The 16,286-nt window shown below is 39.5% G+C and overlaps 1 protein-coding gene across 4 annotated transcripts in view; it reads right to left on the reverse strand.

Annotated features, from left to right (window-relative positions):
- The window catches only part of LOC117433289 (breast cancer type 1 susceptibility protein homolog), a 115,235-nt gene that overhangs the window by 56,516 nt on the left and 42,433 nt on the right, over positions 1 to 16,286 (reverse strand). The window lies entirely within an intron of this gene.

Here is a 16,286-nt window from a genome sequence, read left to right on the forward strand (position 1 = left end):
CTTCTTCCTGTTAACAGAAACTGTTTGACAATGTGTGAATACTATAAATCACAAATTAAAATGTCACTCACATGCAAAATTCAATCTTTTTGATTTGTATAATGCATATTACGTAAACAAATGTTATTGAAATCCGCTACCAAATCATTATACATAGCAACCCTAGTGCCGCTGCCGTGTATGGAGCAGGGTATAGTATCCAAAGCAGTGGGCTCGTACCTCTAGTGGCTGTATTGCTTCAGTAAAATATGTACTGAATGCCTAGTGTACAGTATAATATGTTTGAAACAAACAAAATATACTCTGACACTAATAATTTTAATTTAAACTGAGCACTGTACACCCCTCCCCGCTCCAGCTCGTGTTATCCAGAGGCAAACCTTTAATTTCTTCATTCGCCATCTCGACAGCAAAGTGTTGTATATCGTAAGACGTAAGCTGTATTGAAAGAAATGTCTTGAAACCCCTCTGCTGTTTGGGATTTTTTGTTAAATGCCGAGACTACCAAAAAAAAAAAAAGCTGGATGCAAACTGTGCATGCGACTCGTATCATGGAGGCATAACCAAACTGGGGGGTCACTTGACAAGCGTAAGTTCACATCATTATTATTAGTGTTATTAATATTTTTAGTAGTGGTACAATGTGACTGATAACCTGCTTGGAATGGTGACTGTTAAATAAAGCTTTGTCCGCTGCAGTTGGTGCTGCTGCACTGCAAGCTTACTATATATATCGCAAACAGGATTACTGTTCTATATAATGCATTTATAAAACTACATGTAAATCCATTTATATGGATTACCTGTAAAATAATAGGATTTTCAATCAAATATAAACAAGTAGCTATGGTGACGTCACCAATAAATTATGCAAATGAGTACCATCGAAGGTTCGAACCTTCCTTCAGTAATGTGTTCCGAACCTTCGAAGGTCAAAATGTACCCTTCGTTGCAGCCCTACAAATAAAGGAAAGACAGTTCGTTTAAAAGTCTTCTAGTTGGCAAAATACTTCATGCACCTCTATTGATTTCATAGGTCTCAAATGTGCAGTTCGAAAGAAACATGACATCGCAAACTAAAACATGGCATCTGGTACTTCACTAGGTAAAAGAAAGCTCTTCGTTTGCTGGCCTTCCCCTTCCAGGAAATCTGGTACACTTGCACTTTCTAGGCCCTTTCACCTCAGCAGTGTCTTTGGGGCCATGCATCTTGCTGGCAGCAAAGCATGTCAGTCATTAGGGGAAGCAACTGGTAGATTACTAACAGGAAAGACAGCCCTGAAGGGGAGGGTACAATTTCACTCTCCAGATGACCAAGAAAGTAGAAGACTATCAGAAAGCAAGGCCTGCAATCACATGTGTTCAACTAGTGTAGTTCCAGTTCATATGAGACCTATATGGTGAATTGATGTGCATGGTGTGGACTGTATTTTGTTAGCTACAAGAAGAGATGAATAGTTTGGTAGTTGTATGCAAATTCTTTTCAGTGCTAATGTTAGCCTTCATAAGCCTTCAGAAATGTTGAATTTAACTCAAGGGAAGTAATGTTAAAACTTTACAATGCATTAGTAAGACCTCATCTAGAATATTGTGTTCAGTTCTGGTCACCTTGTTACAAAAAGGATATTGCTGCTCTAGAAAGAGTGCAAAGAAGAGCAACCAGAATTGTCTCGGGTTTAAAAGGCATGTTGTATGCAGACAGGCTAAAATAATTGAATCTATTCAGTCTTGAACAAAGAAGACTACACGGTGATCTGATTCAAGCATTCAAAATCCTAAAAGGTATTGATAATGTCGACCCAGGGGACTTTTTTGACCTGAAAAAAGAAACAAGGACCAAGGGTCACAAATGGAGATTAGATAAAGGGGCATTCAGAAAGGAAAATAGGAGGCACTTTTCTTACACTGAGAATTGTGAGGGTCTGCAACCAACTCCCCAGTAATGTTGTTGAAGCTGACACCCTGGGATCCTTCGAGAAGCTGCTTGATGAGATTCTGGGATCAATAAGCTGCTAACAACCAAGCGAGCAAGATGGGCCGAAATTTTTCAATGTCTAAATATTGTGGAGACATTCTATTGTGGAGACATTCTAAACTGATGAAATCGGGATCCTGGCAGTCCTTGAACCTGTCAGAATGGGTTTCTAGTACAAATTCTAGTCCAATAGCTTCAGAATAATTTTAATGTGCCTCTGCTGAGTTGGAAAGAGTGTGATTATATGCCATTAGTAATTACTGCAGCTATGCGTTTGTTATTACTTTCACTAATGCCGGTAAAGTATGTCCAAGTCCACATTTTTCTAAAGTATAGTGGAGGTAACCTCACTACAGGAACATCTACATCTTTTGCCTTCTAAATATGTACCAGGCATCTCAGATTCAGGTGATGTCCTTCCCTTAAAAAATCCAAAACAGGCAGGTTTTATAAGTTTCTTAGTCTGATTGACCCATGTTGCTATTAATTTTGTCAGGATATTTCCATCATTGTGCACATGTGCCGCACCTCCATGAAAGTCTTTCTTTTTCTTTTTTCCTCAACCTTTTTGGTGAAGTCCTTAAAAGATCAGAATTTTTTCACCTCACTACATTACCTTCCCCTGCATGTCTTCGGGAACTCCTAGGATTCAGATATTGTTTCGCCTGTTCCTATTTTCAAAGGTCCTGTAGACGGTCCCATATTTTATCAGTCTGGCTTCAGTAACGAGTGATTGAGTGTCTTTTAATTTCTGTGTGTCGTCCTCCATGTGGTCAGGCTTCTACTAATTTTGGCTTCTTTGCTTTATTTTCAAGACTAGGTTTTCCCATTACCTCTGTTTTAGCTTCAATGATACTGTAGTTTTATACTTTTAGACCGGGTTGTTACAGATTTGGGTTGGAGTATTACTGCGCTTTCAGTTTGCTGTTGCTCCATCACATGACTCGCATGCTGTTTTTCTGTTGTGTTCCACAGCATCAACCGGTCTGCTCCGGAAAACATTTAAGCCCACAAATGTTTAGTTTAAACTGTAAGCTACAACCAAACAGCAAACCATTTAATACTGAATGCTACTATAAGCAAGCTTCAATTCCTTCAATTACAATCTGTATTATAAAGTTTTTAACTTCACACGTCTGGGTAAGTATCAGAGTTTTTTTTCCAGTTAACAAAAACTAAAACTAAAATGGTCAAAAATGAAAAAATAAACATTTTCCTAAATGAAATACTAATAAAAACCGGAAAATGTTAAAAAACTAAAAACGAAACAAACAAAAAATAAACATGAAAAATGAGTATTCTGAGTTGTATTAATATCATTTCACGAAAATGCAATAGATATATAGCACAGCCAAGCTGCAAATGACTTCCTGCTCTGTGGACCTGTTCCCCAAAGCACATGGTTGAATGTGTTTACACTAGAGGTCTTCACAGGTCTACCCGGACCCGAGGACCTGAGGCCCGACCCGTACTGAACGGGTTTTTGGGTGCAAAATATACCTCTCTTGTATATAAAGTGTTTTTGAATCAAAAAAACATTTGTCAGCTTAATTTTTTCACTACAAAAGCGCGCAGTTCTGCGGTATGGGAATAATTTGTTGTTATTATGGACAAAGAAGGAAAACAAGTTTTGCAAAACACAAATTTTACATCTCAATTCCATTTGCTCTTGTGTTAAGTTTGTAATAAAATCACGCACTTACGAGACCGTACTTCAGTTCATTTGATTTTCAGATAATGTATTTATCTTTATATATATTTTACACAAACATATTGTATACTTAATTTTACAGTCCTCTGTGTAGGTTCATGATGAAAAAAAAAAACTGCTTTAATACTGTATCTAGTCAGTGCATATACTTAGCTGGGGAAAGGAAAATCGTTCCACTGTTTTTTCGGGCTGGGTCAGATCCAGGTCTAATAACAAGAATTTTACATCGGGTCGGGTAATTAATTGTCGGTTCATGGTCGGGTCGGGTCGGGTTGATTAATTTGGACCCCTAGTTTACAGCGTCAAACAAAGAGAACTGGAATTTTAAATGATTACATAATTCTTTTGTTTGTATGTAGCAACTTGACATACACCTAAAAAAAATCTTAAATGCAATGTGTATCTTAAATGCAAAGATACCAAAATTCTAACACTGAAATATATTTCAGAATTTAGTTAACTGAAACTAAAACTAAATAATAATCTTACCAACTAAATAAAAACTGAAACAGAATTTAAATGCTGAAAACTTAAAAAAAAAAACAGGTCACAGGCTTTCTAAATCCCTGACTACAAAGACGACGGTCTCACCCATGGTCTGGAACAGAGAAGGGCAAGTATTTAGAAATCGCAGTTTACATTAACTAATATTCCATAAGATAGCTCAATATTCCAAATCTTATTCTGATTATTCTTAATCGGAATACTTCTTACCTTGTTCTGAATATGCGGTTTACATGACTGTAATACTTATTCAGAATACTGAGATCTGAGTATTCTAAATAAAAATGGAATATGTAAACATGCTGACTGTAAGAGGAAACACCCTAATCTCTTGATTAGCAAGCCAAAACCAGAAAGCAAGAAAAAGAAAAGAAACTGGTCTGGTCAAGAATGAAAAAAAAATACACAACATATTTAACAAAATGAAAACTGCATCCTCTAAAGTTCAGAAGTAAATACATTACTTGGGGTAACCAGTTCACTAGTCCGAGAAATTACTTTGCTTTCCAAGTTAACACCCTGCTACACTTATTTTATCACAGCAATTGCTGTCTTAGCAGCCCAAAGTTATAGGATGTCAGTATATCCAAAGTTTTAACAAGTGACAAGTCTACAGTACATGTTTGTTCTACAGCTTTTTCTAATTTCAGGAAACTATGACACAGCACTTGACAACCAACTTGGATGAGAAATTCATTTTGAAAGAAGCATATTTAGTATAACAGTATTTTTGCATGCCTTACTTTCTTGTGCTTACTAGGTCATTTCACCTAGCAAACCCTGCAACAGCTTTTTTCCTAAGCTATATGAGATACTGTAGTTGACAACTGACCTGGACATGAAATGTTACCCTTTAAAATAAAACTGGACAAATTAAAACACACAAGTAAGTTAGTAACATACATTTACAGTTACTTTATAAAAGTATAACAAAATGTATGACCTATGACCCACATCGGTTGAGATGCAAAACTGAGGTCCTATTGTAAGTGACTCTGCAGCAGCAGTGGTGGATAATTCACCCTCTAGTCCCTGCAAGTTGCTTTGGATAAAACCGTCTGCTAAATGACTAATAATAATAATAATAATAATAATAATAATAATAATAATACCTCCAAATATCCCAAATCGAATTGTTCCAATAACTTCAAGTTTCATCACAATAATTGTATGTAAAAATGTTAGCTTCACAAACAGATGGACAGGCACTACCATAAGTCCTCAGATTCTGCTATTCTAAATTATAGTACCAAGTTTTCTCACAATTGGTTAAGCGGCTCTCTAGATACATGCTACAAAATATATACGTTTAACATACAAGAATAGGAACCTCCTCTATCACTACTTGTGTACACTGCATCTTAATATGAAGTGTTTAATAAGGACTGGGATTACGTTAACACAATTATACTGAAGTGGGCGCCTAGGGCCACGATCGTGTAAACATGATAAAAAAAAAAAACTTCATTTTGATGACTTACAGGGCCACCGTACTTTGCAGTACAGGCTTGAAATACATATCATTGGCTAGGGAAGGGACTGAGGTTCACTTCCTGATAGTTACTGATAGGCAGTGGTTAATTTGTGCCGGTGCATGCCGGGGCTCAGCCCCGGCACCTCTGGGCTTGACGAGACATAGCCCCGGTGTTGTGCCAAATAGTGAGATCGGAAGAATAGTGTCTCATTTGCAGTCAGTACACATGCGCAGTCATGCAAATTAACAATAGTAAAGTTCATAATTAAATTAGAATATAAAAAACTATTAATTTTATTATCCATAAAAACCAGCCAATCAATATTTTGCAGCGACGAAAGCAACCAATTCTGTACCTGCAACTGCCGAGAGCCAATCACAGACTGTCAGCTCGACTGGAGCACAGACATAGCATCGTTCAACAACAACAATGCAAGACGCGGACAGTTCATTAGTATTGCTCCATTCATGTATATATTTAGGAGAGAAAGTCTTTGGCTGAAGGTAGAAACATGGTGAGTTAAGAGGCATTTTAGAGTGGTATTTAATGAGAGATTGTATTGGTGGTTCAGACCATCGTACACGGACTGTTCAGTAATTGCCTCTGTTCATTCCTCAGGCAATGTCCTGATTATAAATAGGGGTTTAAAACCCTAACAAGTTAATATAAAAATAAAAATGGATTTATTAAATAAACTCATTGTTCTTCTTTTTATATGTATGTCTTCCTTGTTTTTTATTTAAAATAAATGTTCAGGACTATTTTAAACAGTGGAAAGGTACCCGACGAATCAGTATAAGTTCAAAGTAAATCAGACAACAACGTAATGCAGCCCAATCATAATGCACGTTTTTGTCACGAGATGTAAACATGCTGCAAAGCTACGATATAAAAATGCACAAATTACATTAACAAACCTGTAGTTCCTTCATTCTTAAAAAGGTGTACATTAGAGCAGCAATATCCTTTTTGTAACGAGGTGACCGGAACTGAACACAATATTCTAGGTGAGGTCTTACTAATGCATTGTAAAGTTTTAAAATTACTTCCCTTGATTTAAAAATTCAACAATTTTTAACAATATATCCGAGCATCTTGTTGGCCTTTTTTATAGCTTCCCCACATTGTCTAGATGAAGGCATTTCTGAGTCAACATAAACTCCTAGGTCTTTTTCATAGATTCCCTCTTCAATTTCAGTATCTCCCATCTGATATTTATAATGCACATTTTTATTGCCTACGTGCAGTACCTTACACTTTTCTCTATTAAATGTAATGTGCCATGTGTCTGCCCAGTTCTGAATGCTGTCTAGATCATTTAGAATGACCTTTGCTGCTGCAACAGTGTTTGCCACTCCTCCTATTTTTGTGTCGTCTGCAAATTTAACAAATTTGTTTACTATACCAGAATCTAAATTATTAATGTAGATTAGGAATAGCAGAGGACCTAATACTGATCCCTGTGGTGCACCACTGGTTACCTCGCTCCATTTTGAGGTTTCTCCTCCAATCAATACTTTCTTTTTTCTACACGTTAACCACTCCCTAATCCATGTGCATGCACTACTATCAAATTTGATTGGCTGGTATTGAAAACGATGCCCTCGTGTTGCCTGAAAGGAAGTTTTTTTATACACAAATAAGCTTGCTTGATTTGAAAAACGTCGAACGATACAAGCAAATTTCTACACTACTTGGTTTAGTTGAAGGAGTAGTACACAACAAGCTTCAATATGAAAGCTGAACATTAATTAAGTTTTGAATGAAAACAAAATATTGTAGCCTACTTCACTGAAGTGAAAACTGGTTTCTGCTATTTTTAAATACCACTGCTTCTGATTATTACTACTGCTTAATAAAGAGGAACAGCATTTTATTTAGTGTTGGTGTTGAACTTAAAAACGTTCATGGCTGCCTGTACCCCTACCTACAAATTGCATTTTTTTTTTGTCATCTCGAGAAATGGAAGGTTCTGTTACAAAATACATATTTTAGAAAGAATTTACCAGAGGTTTTTTCATGTTTATTTTTCCATTCAAGCAGAGAATGGGTGAAACTAACCATTATGCTTTGATAAAAACATAGACTTTTTTTGCCATTGAGAAACGTCTTATTTAGCGAAACCCCTTTATCATATTTCAACATGCAACAGAATCATGGTTACCAACATTCTAATTGAAAAAACGTTTGGTCACACTAGAGCTATTCCTTCTATAGATATAGACAGTGGTGTAGTGCTATATTTAGAAGTGAGGGGGTCGCCGTTATCTGTGTTTGCAAAAAAAGATGTGTAAGGCCACAGGTATCCTTTATTTGTTTGTTGCCAATGAGTTGTATCTTTTAGCTTACATTATCTACATTATTTGTTATATATGGGTCTAAAAATAAGAACTGTTCCAATTATAAATTGGAGAGGTTCCCTTCACCTCTCTACATTATTCACACCTGTTGTTCCAGACCAGGCATGCTATATTCAAACTTTTATCATTGTTTATCTCTCAGGGTTTCTTACAGTTATTGTATTCTTTGCTTATTTGTATGGGTTATACACATGTACAGTGCTGTGAAAAAGTATTTGCCCCCTGTCTGATTTTCTGCATTTTTGCACATTTTACACATTGTATTTGGTCAGATTTTTTTGTGGGTTGTAGTAGTATATAGAGGGAGTCAGAGAAAAAATGACACCAAAGTTTGGTGCTTCTTTCATTTGTTTGGTGTGCAAGGTAATCAAACATGCAATCTTCAGGTGTGAAAAAGTTATTGAGCCCCCTAATTAACTCAACCCAATTAAAGGGATAATTAGGGTCAGCTGTTTGAGTACTTTGGTTACCAACTAGGCCTGATTTGGGCCAGCCTTGCCCAATATAAATCTGATCAATATCAATATAAAACTTTGGCCCTTACCATCAGAGTGAAGTTGTCAGCACACAGGTTCCAGAGGCACATCATGCCACGAACAAAATAAATTCCTGAAGACCTCCGGAAAAAAGTTGTTGATGCCTATCAGTCTGCAAAGGGTTACAAAGCCATTTCTAAGGCTCTGGGGCTCCACCAAACCAGTCAGAGCCATATTGTCTAAATGGAGAAAGGTTTGGGACAGTAGCGAATCTTCCCAGGAGTGGCCGTCCTGCCAAAATCTCTCCAAGAGAAAGGCGTTAAATCGTCCAGGAAGTCACAAAGAACCCTAGAATAACATCCAGGGATCTGCAGGCCTCTCTTGCCTCGGCTAAGGTCAGTGTTCATGACTCCACCATCAGAAAGACACTGGGCAAAAATGGGATTCATGGCAGAGTAGCAAGGCAGAAACCACTGCTCACCAAGAAGAACATGAATGCTCGTCTCAAGTTTGCCAAAAAGCACCTGGATGATCCTCAAGAGTTCTGGAACAATGTTCTATGGGAAGACGAGTCAAAAGTGGAACTTATTGGCCGACATGGGCCCAGTTATGTCTGGCGAAAACCAAACACTGAATTCCACAGTAAGAACCTCATACCAACGGTCAAGCATGGTGGTGTCATGGTTTGGGGATGCTTTGCTGCATCAGGACCTGGACGCCTTGCCATCATTGAAAGAACCATGAATTCTGCTCTGTATCAGAGAATTCCTCAGGAGAATGTCAGGCCATCCGTCCGTGAGCTGAAGCTGAAGCGCAGCTAGGTCATGCAGCAAGACAATGATCCGAAACACACAAGCAAGTCTACATCAGAATGGTTGAAGAACAAGAAATTTAACGTTTTGGAATGGCCTAGTCAAAGTCCAGACCTAAACCCCATTGAGATGTTGTGGCAGGACCTGGAACGAGCATTTCATGTTCGAAAACCCACAAATGTTGAAGCAGTTCTGCATGGATGAGTGGACCAAAATTAATCCACGGCGCTGTGAGAGATTAATCAATAACTACAGGGAGCGTTTGGTTGCAGTTATTGCTGCTAAAGGTGGTGTAACCAGTTATTGAGTCTAAGGGGGAGATTACTTTTTCACACGGGGGCATTGGGTGTTGCATAACTTTCTTTAATAAATAAATGAAATATGTATCAAATGTGTGTGTTATTTGTTCACTCAGGGTCCCTTTTATCTAACATTAGGTTTTGGTTGAAGATCTGATAACATTCAGTGTCAAAAATATGCAAAAATGCAGAAAATCAGAAGGGGCAAATACTTTCACTGCACTGTATATCTCCATATATTAATAGGAGCAAAACAGTTCAATATTCTACACGTGAAGTACGGAAGCGGTGCTCTCCCTGCCCAAGAGAAGTGGGGGAGCACCGCCCCCCCGCGACCCCCCCAGCACTACACCCCTGGATATAGATCCTACACACAAAATTGTCTCAAATAAACCGTAGAAAACACAACATATAAAAGTGTATTACACAGACTTTTATAGCATAAATTTACTAGTAACAATAAATATGCACAGAACAAAACATTAAATAGTTGAACAGAACTAACTTGCACTTATTATTCAGGGTCTGAGCTCCCCCTCTCCTGCTTCAGGCTCAGCACAGCTGGACTTAGAGTCACTGGAAGGTAAGGCAGACGGGCCCGCTTCGTTCTGCCGTCGGTCAGGGTATCATGCACAACACTCATTAAGTGTTTTCTTCTTGCGCCCCATTTTCAAATCTAACTAGTAACTGTCACCGTATACCTATAGCAAAAGCCTACCTACACCTTAACCACTAATTTCAAAGTAGGCGCTTTGAATGACAGGCGCTGTAACTGGCAAATTAAAGTGCACAGTAAGTGCAGGTCATAATGATTGACAGTCATTAAGTGAATGAGAGTAGAGCTGCTTCAGTCAACGAGATCTGTCAGAACAGAGTGAAATGACAGTGAGCGAAACTATAGTACTAACAGACCACTGAGATGATTGACAGCGACCCCTACCCATTCAGAGCGGAAAGGACACGGGACAGACGGCAAGTATAAAGACTACACAAACTAGAGAGGATTTCTAAATGATTATTTTTTGGTAAGAAAATAAAAAATAGCGAGTGGTTTTACCGACGTTTATCATATACAAATTTATTTCAGTCAAAATCATATTTTTTGGGGAATTCTACATCTAACAAGCTTTTTCCTTATTACTGATAATAATGGAATGAATAACTAATATTTTATTTATAAATATTTATTTTGAGAAAAACGTGTATTATGTCATTGCAATCACTCAGGTGAAACAATGTCTTGTAATTTGCCCAAACATCAATATTTTTCAACAAAACTTTCAGGAAGTATTATTATTATTATTTATTTCTTAGCAGATGCCCTTATCCAGGGAGACTTACAATTGTTACAAGATATCACATTATTTTTACATACAATTCCCCATTTATACAGTTGGGTTTTTACTGGAGTAATCTAGGTAAAGTACCTTGCTTAAGGGTACAGCAGCAGTGTCCCCCACCTGGGATTGAACCCACGACCCTCCGGTCAGGAGTCCAGAGCCCTAACCACTACTCCACACTGCTGCCCTCAGGTCATAGAACAACACATTTTTATACATCATTTTATACATCTCTGTATCTAAGCAGAAAACAGTAAAATATTTTTTAGTAAAATATAATTTAGTAAAAAAAAAAAAAAAAAAAATATTGCTTTGAAAAAAAAAAGTTTGTATGGTTTCTGAAGTATTTTATAATATTCCTCAGAGTGTTCTGAAAAAAGGACACAATTTCCAAGATGCTACTGTAAAAAATAGATTTTTAGTGGATTTTTATACCAAGAGTCAAATAGAGGCAAAAAACATCCCACCGAAAAATGCTTGGTCCTGAAAGGGTTAATGAGCAAGCACCTTCATTGACATTGAACTACCTGTGGTATGAGAGTAACTCTATATACCCATGTCAATATGATTGGCATCTCACTCCTTCTACAATCGCCCTTCAACTAGTGTTGAAGCTGCAGGGCAGAGAAGCTTGAGCGCTCCAATCTGATATGCCCACAGCCCTTTTAAATCAATCTGCATAGTTTTATAGTTTTTTCTTTTTAAAACCCTGAGGATACAGAACATTCTCCAATTTCCATCAAAACCCTTCGAAATTAGTTCAAAAGAAGATGACGCTTTTTAAATATAACATTTATATTTACTGAACACATCACTTGCCGTGCACACCAATATATTTCTGTACAGCTAAAGTGACCCGACACCTATGCTTTCTGATACAAATGGAAAAGTAATAATACCCACTGAGAATCTTAACCCACACACTGTTCCCTGGAGTAAATGAAACAGCTACAGTACATTGAAATGGAAAAAAATGCTGAAGCAAGTACCATTCAGTAAAAGCGTTCCACACACCCTGTCAATTTGCCCTTCAATAGAAACTGGACTGCTGTAGGTTCTGGCATGTGTGCTTGGTACTGTAAGTGTTGATTTTGTATTCATACAGCAGCTGGTGTTTATGACAGGGCTTACAGATTCTGCAGGGTCATTTGAGTCTGGATTTTAAACATTCAGACATGTTATTTACTAATGACGCCTAGTTGCTATATTTGTTCAGAGTGAATATGTCATTTTCACTAAATTCTTTCAGTGTGATGACTGGCCAGCTGCAAGAGGCATTCTGCTTCCACTGGGCTTTACAATGAACAGTTACTGCAGTTGTATGATTTATATAACAGAGCTCTGCTGTGCTAAATCCCAGACAGAGCCACCAGACAATGATCAAAACATTTCTAGGACTACTGGCTTCATGGGTCATATAGTAAGGGGTGCTGTATCTGATGTCGTTAGGTTATTATCATAACCCTGGTTCCCTGACATAGGAATATTAACCATTACAAATGGGTGTTTCCCCTTTAAGACACCCAAACCTGAAAACTTTTCTACCAAAAAATCATCAGAGCAGGGTGATGTAGCTGCTGCTCTGCCCCTGCAGCAATAAAGCAGCTACGTGCCCTGGTAACATTGTCATTTTCCTTCGAGAACTGTGACCATGAACACAGCAACCCCAAAGTTAATGGTTAATATTCCTATTTCAGGGAACCAGGATTCTGATAATTCAAATAGGGAATATTAACCATTACAAATGGGTGTATACCCAAGCTGTCGCAAGGACATGGTATACAACCCTGAGCTACAAAGCTATCAAGCTCGCTTTGAACTGAACAGTATTCCAGCAATCTGAAAAACATTTAAGATGAACTCAACTCTAATGTTCTGACGTGAGGGTGGACTGGGAAACCACCCTCAGTACTCTAATGGTTCTGCAGGTCCACGACATTCAGCCGACAGAACCTGGCAAACGTATGGGAGGAAGCCCAAACCGCTGCACTGCATATCTCCTGGATAGATGCACCTTGGAACAAAGCCTATGAAGGTTGCCTGACCCCTGGTGGAGTGGCCGGTGACCTTCTCAGGCAGGGGCAGATTTGCCAGTTCATAAGCAGTCTGGACTGTGCCTGTCAGCCATTTAGACAGGAGCTGTTTAGACAGAGCCTGTCCCAGAGACTTAGCTCCGTATCAAACCAAAAATTGTTCTGACTGCCTCCAGCTTTTAGTCCTGTCAACATAATATGCTAATGCCCACATTGTGCAAAGCGTATAGAGCTGGCACTCCCCGTCAGATTGGAAAGGAGGGTGATGGGAAGCCTTCAGTTCCACTGACTGGTTAACGTGTCAAGATGGTCTTCGGCAAAAAAGCAGGGTTAGAACGTAGGGTGTCCCTCGTTCTGGCCTCTGAAAAAATTAAGACAAGCTTTCGAAACAGAGAGTGCCTGTACTTCATTCACCCGCTTAGCGGAGGTGATAGCAAGCAAGAAAGCTGCCTTAAAAAGACAAACATTTGAGCTCAGCTGAAAGCATGGGCTCAAATGGAGGCTTTGTCAGTGCATTGAGCACTACATTTAATCTCCAACGAGGAAGTAAATCTTTCACCGGTGCATTTCAAAAATTGCCCCGCCAGGAAATGAGCTCCTGGGGAGACTGAATCCATTTTTACATGGCACACCGAAATGGTTGCCAAAATAGACCTTTAGAGTAGAGGGAGATTTCCCCTCATCAAAAAGGTCCTGTAAAAATTGCAGTATAACTGTCATAGGGCATGGCATGGGCTCGAAACCACGCGACAAGCACCACGCCTGGAACACGCCCCATTTGTACCCATATTGGGAAAGGGTGGAGGCTGCCCTAGCATTTTGTAGGGTGTCAATCACCCTGTTCGATAGCCCCAGACGGCTCAAGTGCAGCCGTTCAGGGTGCATTTGGGTTGGGGTGTCACAAAGTGCCCTGCGCCTGACTGAGCACCGGCAGTTCCCACGCCTGGCTGTTAAGGAGCTGCATCAGGAAGAAGAATCAGACTCTCCTGGGCCAGTAAGGGGCTATTAGGAGCACTGCAGCCCAGTTGATCACTCCGGGCAGTTCACCTGACAGGTTCACTTGTGCCCCCAGCAGAAGCTTGTGGGTCACATGGTGGAGACTGGCTGACCGCAGACCATCCTGGTGGTTTATGTAGGACACCACAGATGTGTTGTCTGTACAGACGAGCACGTCTTCCCCCTAACCTGCTCCAAAAATTCCTGCAAGGACTGGTACATTGCCTGCAGTTCCAAAATATTGATGTGGCGACCCGCCCACGGGGGCCACACCCTGCACGCCTCGGCCCTCCCACACTCCGCCCCAACCTGAGTTGGATGCGTCTGTGGCGATAACCTCTCTCCTATTGATGCTGCCCAGCGCTACGCCTAGGCGTAAATGGGCTGGCTGTCTGAGTACCTGAAGACAGCGATTGGACACTGTCAATAGGAGGTCACGGTTCAACACCAGCTGACAAAACGAGTGGTTGAACCAAACCTGCAGAGGGCGCATATGCAGAAGACCCAGTGGGAGGGTATTGGATGCAGCTGCCATCAAGCCCAGAAGCCTCTGGAAAGCCACTACTGGTAGTGCTCTGCCGAGCTGAAACACCTCTAGGCAACCAGTTATTCTCTTCACTCTGTCGTCTGCCAGAGTAGCCAACATGAGCCCCGAATCCAGACACACCCCCAGATAAGTAACTATCTGGACGGGCGCCAGCTGGCTCTTTGCATAGTTCACTTCCAGACCCAAACGATGTAGATGGTTGGTGACAAGCTCTGTGTGTTCGTGCGCTTGTACTGGAGCTACATCGGGGGCATAAGCTCTGCTGACAAAGAGCTGTACCACTGGAATGTCCAATTAGATGGGAACCTCACGTGATCGTCAAGGCTGCGATAGAAAGCATATCACTCTACATCTCACCAACCACTGTCTGCTAAGTTGCAGGTGGTGTGGATGGTGTAGCTACTGGCAGTACCGGTGGGGCTGAACGCTCTTGCAGCAGCAATTTTCAGTTAATGTAATACACTGAATGTACGTTTCACTAATACATATACAAACGTTAACTTGCTGTGTTGAAGTGAGGATGTCCACATTAGGATTCTGGCAATGTATAACTGTGAATTCATTTTGAATCCGAGAATTGTGAGAAGTAACAGATTACATTTTACAACCATTAGCGCCCACATATCTATCACACTATAGTTCATGTTTTGCTTTTTCAGCCCACCCCATCGTATGACTATAGCGTACTGTAGTAATTAATCTCAGCATCCAAGACGTTACATTTTTTCCTAAGATAAAACATTCATCGTGGTACTCTAATTAAGGTTTGATATTTATGTAGTGTGGCAGGGCGAGAGTCCCGCCTGTATAGTCACAGTGTGTGATGTAATTGTGTAGTACATTGGAGAGGTGTAATGGACGAAGGCCAAAAAGACTACATTACCCAGAAGCCTCAAGGGCTGAATGGCAAACACCTGGGTGCATTTGAGGGGAGTGTTAATTTAATTATTGTTTGGGTGTTTGTAATTAGTGTCATATGTTTGTGTATAAAAGCCTGTCTTTCTGTGTTGGTGGTGGGTGAAGTAAGAGTCTGGTGGTGAGAATTTTTCAACTGTCTTGTAAATGGGGAACAGATTAGCTGTCCTGTTACTAGTTTAGCTTTGAAACAGTTTAATTAGCGCTCCTTGACAGAGTTAGGCTTTTGTTTTGATTAAACCTTTTGTTTATCTGTGTGAATAAAAGGTCAAGTGTTTGAAGGGCACAAACCAACACTGGCCGGGGGGCTTTGTCACAGTAGCTATAATAATAATAATAATAATAATAATAATAATAATAATAATAATAATAATAATTAGGCAGTCGTTGTACACAATAAAAACTTTAATATGCATTATTAGAAGCCTTATAAGCAGTTTTATATTTAATAGTTTTTTCGGTTCATCACTGAATAAAACCGTAACATCATGTTGCTGGTTTTGTTTGTGTTGTGGTTGTTAAGCCTGTTGCTAAGCAAATGACATGGATGCAAAACTAGACCTTTTTACTTGTTTTCAGCTCAACAGTTGCATATTTCAAGTTAGCTATAACATTTGATAAGTAACTTGAACTGCAACTGTTCAGGAGCTGAAAACAAGTAAAAAAGGTCTAATTAAGCAAATTATTAGTTCAATTAAGGGTATAGTTAAGTAACTGAGAGCTCGGTTGGAATGAAAACCAGGGGTCTCCAGGACTGGGTTTGAGAACCCCTGGTCTAAGAGATTATAGCATGTTCAACAATCTCCCTTTCCCCTTGAAATTGTTTGGAATGGCATAGAGATA

Source organism: Acipenser ruthenus, chromosome 33, assembly GCF_902713425.1.
Source record: "Acipenser ruthenus chromosome 33, fAciRut3.2 maternal haplotype, whole genome shotgun sequence".
Lineage (NCBI taxonomy): Eukaryota > Metazoa > Chordata > Actinopteri > Acipenseriformes > Acipenseridae > Acipenser > Acipenser ruthenus.